Source organism: Oncorhynchus mykiss, chromosome 4, assembly GCF_057628025.1.
Source record: "Oncorhynchus mykiss isolate SJ-2025 chromosome 4, ASM5762802v1, whole genome shotgun sequence".
NCBI lineage: Eukaryota > Metazoa > Chordata > Actinopteri > Salmoniformes > Salmonidae > Oncorhynchus > Oncorhynchus mykiss.
In genome coordinates, this window is record NC_143025.1 from 70,788,745 (window position 1) to 70,799,644 (window position 10,900).

Consider the following 10,900-nt stretch of genomic DNA (forward strand, 5'->3'; position numbering starts at 1 on the left):
GATCTCTGCTCAAGTTGGCTAACGTTAGCTCAAACCAAAATAAAATTATAGTTGTCACATGCGCTGAATACAATAGGTGTAGACCTTACTGTGAAATGTTTACTTACAAGCCCTCAACCGTTCAAGAAATAGAGTTAAGAAAATATTTACTAAATAAACAAATGTAAAAAGGAACCCAATAATATAACAATAACGAGGTTATATACAGGGGGTACCGGTATCAAGTCAATGTACTGGGGTACAGGTTAGTCGAGGTAATTTATTAATGTAGTGAGGGGTAAAATGACTAGCATGCTAGTGATGATTTAGGGAGAATAGGCTAGCTCCCTGTAGGATCAAGAGGGGATGGGGAGAAGATTAGATGTGCAGGTGCTTCAATTGGGTTGTTGCAGTACCCAGATGAGATGACAGTGACATTCTGGTGTAATGTCTATTAAATATTACAGCCACAACATCATGACCATGCATCTGCAGACCAGCGAGGAGGAGAAATGCCTGCTTTGGTGAGCTAGAACAACATCAACTATAAATATCAGATGGACATTTTCTAGGAAAAGCATGGACAGAGCTAGCCATCTGCAGTAACATTATTACTTGACAACACCTATCTGTATTAAATATGATTATGTTTTCATCTTTTTGTACTGTAATGCTATATGTCTTAAGTTGTATAAATCATCAGCATGAAGAATCCAGAATTCTGCTGAATTGTCAAGTGGACTGAATTCTCATTCAAATAATGTTGTGCCTCTTTCAGATCTGCCAAACAAGCACAACTCTGCTTCTGTTGGGTAGGCTCCTTCCATGATGGCCCTGTCTAGGATCAGTTTAGCCTTTTAGATCATAATGAATCAAATGATATGGACTGATGGGACCTGACCCTAGATCAGCACTCCTACTCTTGGATGCTTTGTGAATATGGACCCTGTGTGATTGTAGGCATGCCTTCACTAATTTTCACTGATTAATGTGAGACAATAGTCATTAACAAGAACAGTGAGTGTTGTTGGAGTTGTTCAGACATATTTTGTAAATGGGAATGTTTAACTGAGCTGGAGTGGACTGCATTTCAATTTAAATGATTCTCTAGGATGTCTAACATCTATCATTATCCATGACTATCATCCACATGAAATCCAACACCACTTTTCTAATGAACACTCCTCAATCTATTGTACATGGAACAACGTTCTCTAAATTCATGATTAATATTCCCTTTTGTCAATAATCGCTTCAAAACATCGTTGCAACATGTTTGACTGACTTTAAGGAGGTTAAGGGGCCCATCAGATTTCATATTATGTCAAAGTTATCAATTCGGAAGATGGTGCCTGACTGTTGATGTTCACAGAATTCTCCAGAGAAATTAGCACCTGTCAACCTCGGATATGCATTAAGTAAAGTGGACTTGTAAAGTGAACAAACATGGATAAACAAACGTCACTGTCTGTCACCTGAAACATGTCTCTCGACCTGTGTGCACCTACGTTGTAAACTTTCATTCATAGGCTAGGTTGTAGCAACCTCATTATGTGTATAGGGAAAATGTTAGTATCATGTTGTAGCCTAAACCTATCACTATTACATTGAACTGGGTGAATGGAATATGAATGACAGTCATCCAATGTGACAGTCGTCCCTCATCCTAAATGGCATTGACCGCCACTGGTGCAAATCATACTTTACATGCTTATACACTTATTACATTATTTTACCTTCATATACGTAGGGCTAAAATAACAAATGGAGTCAAACTTGCTTATACAGCTTTTGTTGTAAAAGTGGATGAAGATTTATTGACGTCCAGGAGGTCGCAGTATAACGTTTGTATCCACACAAACCAGACAGTTTGAAGAAGTTGATCCGTCTGCGCATGCTCAAGGGGGGGCGGTTCAATTCAAAACCAACAACAACTTTGATGGCTACTAGCTAACATATTACAATTGTTCGAGAACAAGTTGCTAAGGTATGAATGTGGCAAATTATACATTTCCGTTATTATGTGAGCAACTTAACTAGCTAACGTTAAGTTAGTTCTTTACTTAAAAGTCGTAAGTTCCGACACATCCAGCACTTCTTGCTCACGTTAAATACTTTCATTTCATCCAAACTTTCAAAAATGTCAGTGTTTTTTCATGCGTTTAAAACACAAGTATTCATATGGGTTCCATTGATGATGGGGCTCAACCAATTACAGGTAGGCCTAGATTCTCTGATATCTTAGGTATACACTGTAGAATGCACTCTGTGACCAAGACGCCTGTTTTGCCTTCCGTTTGTGAATGTAGACATAGAAACCTTGTTGAATGCTCCCCTCCATGTTTCACACCAAAGAAATAAGGTAAGCTATGACTGAAAAATGGGATGGTTCTTTAAGTTGGACATTCCGATGGCACAGCTACATTTATCCAATGTTTATATACAGTACCAGTCAAAAGTTTGGATACACCTACTCATTCAAGGGGTTTACTTTATTTTTATTATTTTCTACATTGTAGAATAATAGTGAATACATAAAGTATGAAGCATCATATGGAATCATGTAGTAACTAAAAAAAGTGTTAAACAAATCCAAATACATTTTAAATGAGATTCTTCAAAGTAGCCACCCTTTGCCTTGATGACAACTTTGCACACTCTTGGCATTCTCTCAACCAGCTTCATGAGGAATGCTTTTCCAACAGTCTTGAAGGAGTTCCCACATGCTGAGCACTTGTTGGCTGTAGCCACCCCACTCTGACCATTGTACTCGCCCCAGCAGAGCTGGTTAGGTTGTTTTCATGTTATCCTGAGTGTTAGTGACTGTGCTGCTGGCAAAATTGTATTATCTTTTCTGCCGACGTTTACTGACACCGGCCATATTCAACGGGTGTTGAGTGTTTGTAAATTCATCAGTTCTGGCACACTCAGACGAGAGTACTCTGAAATCGGAGTAGATGGCCCGACTGAATTTACGAACGCACCCGAAATGTTTACTTGCATAGTGGAGTCTTTTGGTAAGACATGTAGCAAACTAGCTAAACAATGAACATCATAACTCATGACGTTACTACCCTGCATGAATCTGCAGGTAGCTAACAAATGTCTATCAACAATTGTTAAATTCCACTTAACTTGGTCCTCCAAAAAGTGGAGAGTAAAATGTATGCATTTTTACTACGCGGTACATAAAAAATAAAATTAAAAAAAAGCTGCGTTAGATACGATCGCCAAAACATACTGACCAGCTCAAATAGTTATATGTTATATGGCAAACCAATCCAAACTCATCTCTCGGCATGTCCAGCCCACTCATTATCTCAGCCAATCATTCCTAGCGGGAAGGTTGCTGTTTTTTTCTGTGGCTAAACCAACTAGGCTTGTAATTTTGCAATTGTATTCGTTCACATGTTTGAGAAGGCATTTCTGCCAAAAAACTATTTGCGTTCAAACGGCTCTCCTGTGAAATAGTTAATCGTGACAAACGCATAGTTTCCTGAAACTGGTCACATATGGAGTTGGTCTTTTACCAAATAGGGCTGTCTTCTGTATACCACCCCTACCTTGTCACTACACAACTGATTGGCTCCAATGCATTAAGAAGGTAAGAAATTCCACAAATGAACTTTTAACTAGGCACACGTGTTAAATGAAATGCATTCTAGCTGATTACCTCAAAGCTGGTTGAAAGAATGCCAAGCCTGTGCAAAGCTTTCATCAAGGCAATGGATTGAAGAATATAAAATATATTTTGATTTGTTTAACACTTTTTTTGGTTACTACATGATTCCATGTGTTATTTCATAGTTTTTATGTCTTCACTATTATTCTACAATGTAGAAAATAGTAAAAATAAGAGAAACCCTTGAATGAGTAGCTGTGTCCAAACTTTTGACTGGTACTGTAGGTACTTACAAATTCATGAATCATATGAATAGTATTAACTATTGCCCCCCCAAAAATGTACCATGCAAGTGCGCTACGTACTGTGTTAGTCTTTGTAGTAGTGGACTTCGCTATTAATGAGACACTAAAGTAATTTATGTTTCCCCTAATAGGAAAATGTAATGTTCAACCAGGATGATGATGGGGAGAAAACGATTATGTTCACAGGAGAGGAGACAGCATTTATGTCTATGACTCACAGTCACACAATACTCATCGCCAATGATTCAGAATCCTCTATTGTTCTGCCACATGAAAGCAATGTAAATATATCTAACTATGGCAACGTGGATTTTACTTTTTCAATTAAGAAAAGTGAGACTGTGTGTTCCCAGGACTCAATAGAGAATTGTGCCCTCTTTAAAAACACTTCCACCTCAGTCAGAGATATAGATCCAGAACAAAATCATGTGGCCCCAGGGGCAATCCAACTCCCAAATCCTCAACTACAATGGCATTCCACAGAGCTGTATCCCCTCCAGAAAAAATGGACAACAAATGTTTCAATGCTGCGCTCAATGCGCGCAGGTCTAGAGTTGATAAAGAGAATCAGGTTCCAGCTTTGTCGACAACGCGGAGAGACCGAACAGTGGCCTCAGTTAGCCCTAAAAGGCAAGGTCCACAGTTCATGAATACATCTACGATGCAAACTGAACAGGATTAGTTGGATCTGACAAAAAGCCATACAACTTTGATAGATGGCAAAGGAGTATTTCAGTGTCTACAAACTGTAAGGTCTGAAGAACACTGGCTTAGGGGAAGCCCTTTCAGCCAGGTTTCTGTCTCTACTGATCCAAATGAAATGGAGTTGACCTGGTGCCAAACTTTTGCCATTGACTTCAAAGCCATTGGGATGATAGGCTCAAATCCCCTTCGGAACATTGAAAGCATTAGTGTGGTCTTCACATCAGATCCCAATTAAACCCAGATCTTCTCAGATGATGACCATGGTATGGAGATGACTGCAGCTCTCAATGTACCTCTCCAGGAGAATGTGTGTGCTCTGACCAAGAAAGGTGAATCATCAAACTGGATGTTTCCCAAGAAAAACAGAATCTCCTTTGAGCCAAATCAACAGACCTTTCATATCACCTCATGCCCAAACTGGGATGACATAGAGATGACAAGATGTCAAACAGTTGCCTTTGATTTCAAAAGTGTAGGCCTAATCATAATCCCCTTACTGGGGAATACAAACCACAGTTTATCCTGCATGAAATTCTCTCAGAAGTGTTTGTTACAGAAGACTGTAATGGTATGGATATGACCGAGGCCCTCACTAGAAATATTGTGGCCAACAGTGACCAATGAGCCACTCCAGTTGCTTGTTCCCCACAACAGAGATGTCCCTTCATGCTGATCGAAGTACCAACATGGAGAGACCAACTCAGAGAAGTTGTAATGTATGGGAACCTGCATCCTCTGATCCAGATGACATGGAAATCACAAAAAGCCTAACTGTTGTTATTGATTCCAATTCTTGTGTGATGGAGAGGCCTTCTCTTAGCAAACCCAATACCGAGTTTGACCTGGGTCTATCCTTAGTGCCATCCTCTATGGAAACTGCCATGTTCTCAGACAATGCTCACAGTGTGGAGAGGGCTCTGCATCAGGGAAACGTCAGAGGGTTCAGTGTTTCTGTAGCCATATTGGATCCTGATGACATGGAAATAACTAGAAGTCAAACTGTTGCAATCAACACCAAAAGCCTCAATGTGGTCAATCGCATGCAAAACCCTACTAGGAAAAATATCTCCTTCATGTCAGCTTCCAACAGAGCCAGTCATCTATCAGAGGATGACTGGTATCGACATGACCAAATCTCTCACTGTGTCTATAGATCACAGAAATTGTCTGAACATAACAGATGAGACCACTAGCAGATTGTTCCCCATAACAAAACACCAAAAGGAGAGGTTTGAGGAGAGCCAGGATAGAGCAGAACTTAGTACCGATGACATGGAAATCACAAGGAGCCAAACTGGGGTCATTGACGCCAGATGTTTTGGTGTCGCAACGCCTTCACTCCGAGGTGGTAAAGGAAGATCTGTCAGCACGTTGGATTCAACTAAAACACTTCTCGGGGAAGATGGCAATGGTATGGACATGACTCAAGCTCTCACTGCACAGATATGGGAAAATGTTTGTCATTCTGCCAATGGGAATGAGACTTTGGCTAGGATGTCCACCATCTCAAAGACACATTTTAATAGAGAAAAGGGCAATTATTTTGTTGGAGTGGGTCACAAAACCGATCAACATCAGTCTTTTGGATTCAGATTATATGGATATGACAAGAAGTCAGACCGGTGTTATTGAGTCTGACAATATCAAGATGGGGCTTCATGACCCTTTCAGTGCGAGGAAACATTTTATCCAGTGTGAGTGGGACCCTGCAGATGGTTCCTCCCTCAGAGCAGAGTGCACGTGGTGGGATTACATTTCAGTAAGGTGCTGAAAGCGTCTGCAGTAGTAAGGCACCTACAGTGGGGAGAACAAGTATTTGATACACTGCCGATTTTGCAAGTTTTCGTACTTACAAAGCATGTAGAGGTCTGTCATTTTTATCATAGGTACACTTCAACTGTGAGAGACGGAATCTAAAACAAAAATCCAGAAAATCACATTGTAATGATTTTTAAGTAATTCATTTGCATTTTATTGCATGACATAAGTATTTGATACATCAGAAAAGCAGAACTTAATATTTGTTATAGAACCCTTTGTTTGCAATTACAGAGATCATACATTTCCTGTAGTTCTTGACCAGGTTTTCACACACTGCAGCAGGGATTTTGTCCCACTCCTCCATACAGACCTTCTCCAGATTCTTCAGGTTTCGGGGCTGTCACTGGGCAATGCGGACTTTCAGCTCCCTCCAAAGATTTTCTATTGGGTTCAGGTCTGGAGACTGGCTGGGCCACTCCAGGACCTTGAGATGCTTCTTACGGAGCCACTCCTTAGTTGCCCTGGCTGTGTGTTTTGGGTTGTTGTCATGCTGGAAGACCCAGCCACGACCCATCTTCGATGCTCTTACTGAGGGAAGGAGGTTGTTGGCCAAGATCTTGCGATACATGGCCCCATCCATCCTCCCCTCAGTACGGTGCAGTCGTCCTGTCCCCTTTGCAGAAAAGCATCCACAAAGAATGATGCTTCCACCTCCATGCTTCACGGTTAGGATGGTGTTCTTGGGGTTGTACTAATCCTTCTTCTTGCTCCAAACACGGTGAGTGGAGTTTAGACAAAAAGCTCTATTTTTGTCTCATCAGACCACATGACCTTCTCCCATTCCTCCTCTGGATCATCCAGATGGTCATTGGCAAACTTCAGACAGGCCTGGACATGCGCTGGCTTGAGCAGGGGGACCTTGCGTGCGCTTCAGGATTTTAATCCATGACGGCGTAGTGTGTTACTAATGGTTTTCTTTGAGACTGTGGTCCCAGCTCTCTTCAGGTCATTGACCAGGTCCTGCCGTGTAGTTCTGGGCTGATCCCTCACCTTCCTCGTGATCATTGATGCCCCACGAGGTGAGATCTTGCATGGAGCCCCAGACCGAGGCTGATTGACCGTCATCTTGAACTTCTTTCATTTTCTAATAATTGCGTCAACAGTTGTTGCCTTCTCACCAAGCTGCTTGCCTATTGTCTTGTAGCCCATCCCAGCCTTGTGCAGGTCTCCAATTTTATCCCTGATGTCCTTACACCCTCTCTGGTCTTGGCCATTGTGGAGAGGTTGGGGTCTGTTTGATTGAGTGTGTGGACAGGTGTCTTTTATACAGGTAACAAGTTCAAACAAGTGCAGTTAATACAGGTAATGAGTGGAGAACAGGAGGGCTTCTTAAAGAAAAACTAACAGGTCTGTGAGAGCCGGAATTCTTACTGGTTGGTAAGTGATCAAATACTTATGTCATGCAATAAAATGCTAATTAATTACTTAAAAATCATTCAATGTGATTTTCTGGATTTTGGTTTTAGATTCCGTCTCTCACAGTTGAAGTGTATCTAAGATAAAAATTACAGACCTCTACATGCTTTGTAGGTAGGAAAACCTGCAAAATCGGCAGTGTATCAAATACTTGTTCTCCCCACTGTACATCTTCTGGCTCTGATTAAATGGAACTGACAAGGAGCTAGACTGTTGCAATTGAATCCAAATGGATTAACGCAAATTGAACAACATGATGCACTCACCAATGTGAAGAGCCCTTTATCCACCACAAAGGCAATTTCTTTGTTTCTACCGGAGGGTCAACTTGGAGTAATCCCCACTAACCTTAGAGAACACTTTAATGGATTGGCAGACATAAATGATCCTGATCTGAAAGACGAAGACTGCTCCTGTATTCCTAACAAACCAGAAAGATCATTGCCTCTTCAGTCTCAAAATATGATAATGTACCTCCAAAGAAGGCAAAGACCAGGCGAATGAGTTTGGCCGATCTCCAGTTGAAACTTAATCATATGAGCCGCATGATAAACGAATCCACTGAAGTGATGGGTAGCTGCACTGCACCTTCATCTCAGCTGGCGAGGACCTCCAACAAACACCGTGTAAAGACAGAATCCTGAACAGCTATAGATTACAGGTCTAAAACCATGGGATTAATGACTGAGAATCCAGCAAGTGTTGCATTGGCAGACCATTTTATTATTAATATCAAACCTAATATGACTACTACTTTGAACTGGAAGAGTAAAAGCCTTACATCACGACTGTCATTTGGTGGTTTCCTGCCCAAACTCCCGCAAAAGGGCCAAACCGTCAGAACTAAACCAGACTGAGTGCAATAGTGTGACTGATTTTGGGAAACTTCTGAAGAATTGCTTGGGTGGCACTCATGGACTGAGGAGCAACAACCTGATGGACAACATTGATAATGAAGTGCTTCCAGATATTAGCAGTGAAGCAGAATTATCTGAAACTTGGGACACATTCTCCTCAGATGGTCAATGACGGGGAAAATATTTTCCAAGGCAGATTACCCACTCGCCGTCGGATCCTTACAAGGCACCCAGACCTATGTCACCGATATCTCTGTCTCTTTCTTCTGCGAATGACGGGGATGAGAGCCTTGCCAGGTGTCTGGAGTAAATCCTTCGCGTACGACTCGTTAAAGGGAGGGGGAAAAAATCTTCCAGTACGGGGTGAGTAATCGCTGTCCTGATATCTAGAAGCTCTTTTCGGTCATAAGAGACAGTGGCAGAAACATTATGTACAAAATAAGTTAGAAATAATGCGAAAAAACAATCACAATTGGTTAGGGGACCGTAAAACGGCAGCCATCTCCCCCGGCGCCATTATAGATGGATCACACACCATACTGTAGAAATACAACTCATAGAAAGAACATTCACCCTCATATCAGACCACCAGAGTATGTTGACTGAAATGGGACTGACCATTCTTGGACATTTTCTATATATAGATACATATAATAGATATCTGATTGAAAACATTTTTCTTTATATCAGAGTTCGAATCCTGTTTTCCAATCTCAAGACATTTACCAAGTTTGAGATGACCGTAGTTGTTACCTCCACCTACCCCATCTGTCTCCTTCATGTGCAGAACTTCCAAAATCACATTGGAAACACAACGTAAGACTTAAGGTTTATCTTCTCACGCACACTTCTGTTTCTAGGCAATTGATTGTACTTTGTTGCATCAGGGCACCTTAAACAACTGTAACACTCTTCATTGTTTCTATACAGGAAAGACCAGGTGGAGGACATTGTATCATCAGTAACACCAGCCAAGAACTACTTGATCAAGATTGTCAAGAGGATCCATGAATGTCTGCTGTGAGACCAGCTCCAGTAAATAATGGTGCTATATTCCATGTAGTGAATGAAAAAATGTACACTGAACAAAAATAGAAATGCAACAATTTCAAAGATTTTACTGAGTTACAGTTCATATAAGGAAATCAGTCAATTGAAATAAATTCATTAGGCCCTAATCTATGGATTTCACATGACTCGGCAGGGGTGCAGCCTTGGGTGGGCCGGGGATGGCATAGACCCACCCACTGGGCAGCCAGGCCCAGCCAATCAGAATGAGTTTTATCCCACAAAAGGGATTTTTACAAACAGAAATACTCCTCAGCATCTCAGCCCCACCCACCCCTTCACAGGCAATATGCCACACCTGGCAGGTGGATGGATTGTCTTAACAAAGGAGAAATGCTCAATAATAGGGATGTAAACAACTTTGTGCACAAAATTTGAGAGAAATAAGCTTTTTGTGCGTATGGAAAATGTCTGGGATCTTTTTATTTCAGCTCACGAAACACCCCATTATGCATTCTATGCGATAGTTTTAAATGTTGTCTACTGTACATTTGAATAATTATTGTATCATTTTTAAGGGAGGAATAGTTATCTTGTATTGTAAAAGCTTGCATTTGCATATCACCATGTATTGCCTCAAGAAAAACAATGGAGTGAATGACATTGACAACTGAAAAAAGCTTGAACAACACAAATTGTCTTAATTGACAATCGTTATTAAAATGTTAATACAACTTTTACCCATGTTTTCTCCTCTGTAGGATAGCAATTCTGTCTGTAAACTTGGCTCTTCATTACCCTTTCTGTGAGCAAATGGGGGAAACGGATCATGTTATATTGTATTGACAATCATACCGACATGATTTCATAGTATGGAAAGTCAACAGGATCATTACATTGACATACTGGTATGCTCATATGGCTCCATCTCAACAGTCTAAAGTGGTCTCCTCTTCATCGTCTCTGATTTGTAATGAGTAGGACTAGCAACAGCATAGGCTATAATAGTGCGCCCTGCCCACTGAATTTTGCTTGTTTCCATATACGCTGTGTTTTTCCAGATCAGTGCAGAGAAAGATTCTAAATGGTGCAGATCAAGGGGATGAAACACGGTGAGGAAGTTGATTTAGAGATGCAACCCAGCCTTTGAGGTAGAAAAGAACCAAACACTTTCAAATCCTAGCCCA

The 10,900-nt window shown here is 41.0% G+C and overlaps 1 long non-coding RNA gene and 2 pseudogenes across 2 annotated transcripts; all 3 read left to right on the forward strand.

The window, feature by feature from the left end:
• The first annotated feature begins 2,160 nt into the window (after positions 1-2,160).
• On the forward strand, positions 2,161-5,328 carry LOC149984122 (uncharacterized; annotated as a pseudogene). Its single transcript, XR_016495005.1, has 3 exons — positions 2,161-2,197; positions 2,289-2,341; positions 4,038-5,328. The product of XR_016495005.1 is annotated as an uncharacterized LOC149984122 (transcript).
• Positions 5,329-8,046: 2,718 nt separating this feature from the next.
• Positions 8,047-9,005, forward strand: LOC149984123 (uncharacterized; annotated as a pseudogene).
• A 380-nt stretch (positions 9,006-9,385) lies between these two features.
• LOC149984124 (uncharacterized) lies at positions 9,386-10,451 on the forward strand. The gene is made up of 2 exons (XR_016495401.1): positions 9,386-9,521; positions 9,636-10,451. It is a non-coding gene; the product is annotated as an uncharacterized LOC149984124 (long non-coding RNA).
• The last annotated feature ends 449 nt before the right edge of the window (positions 10,452-10,900 follow it).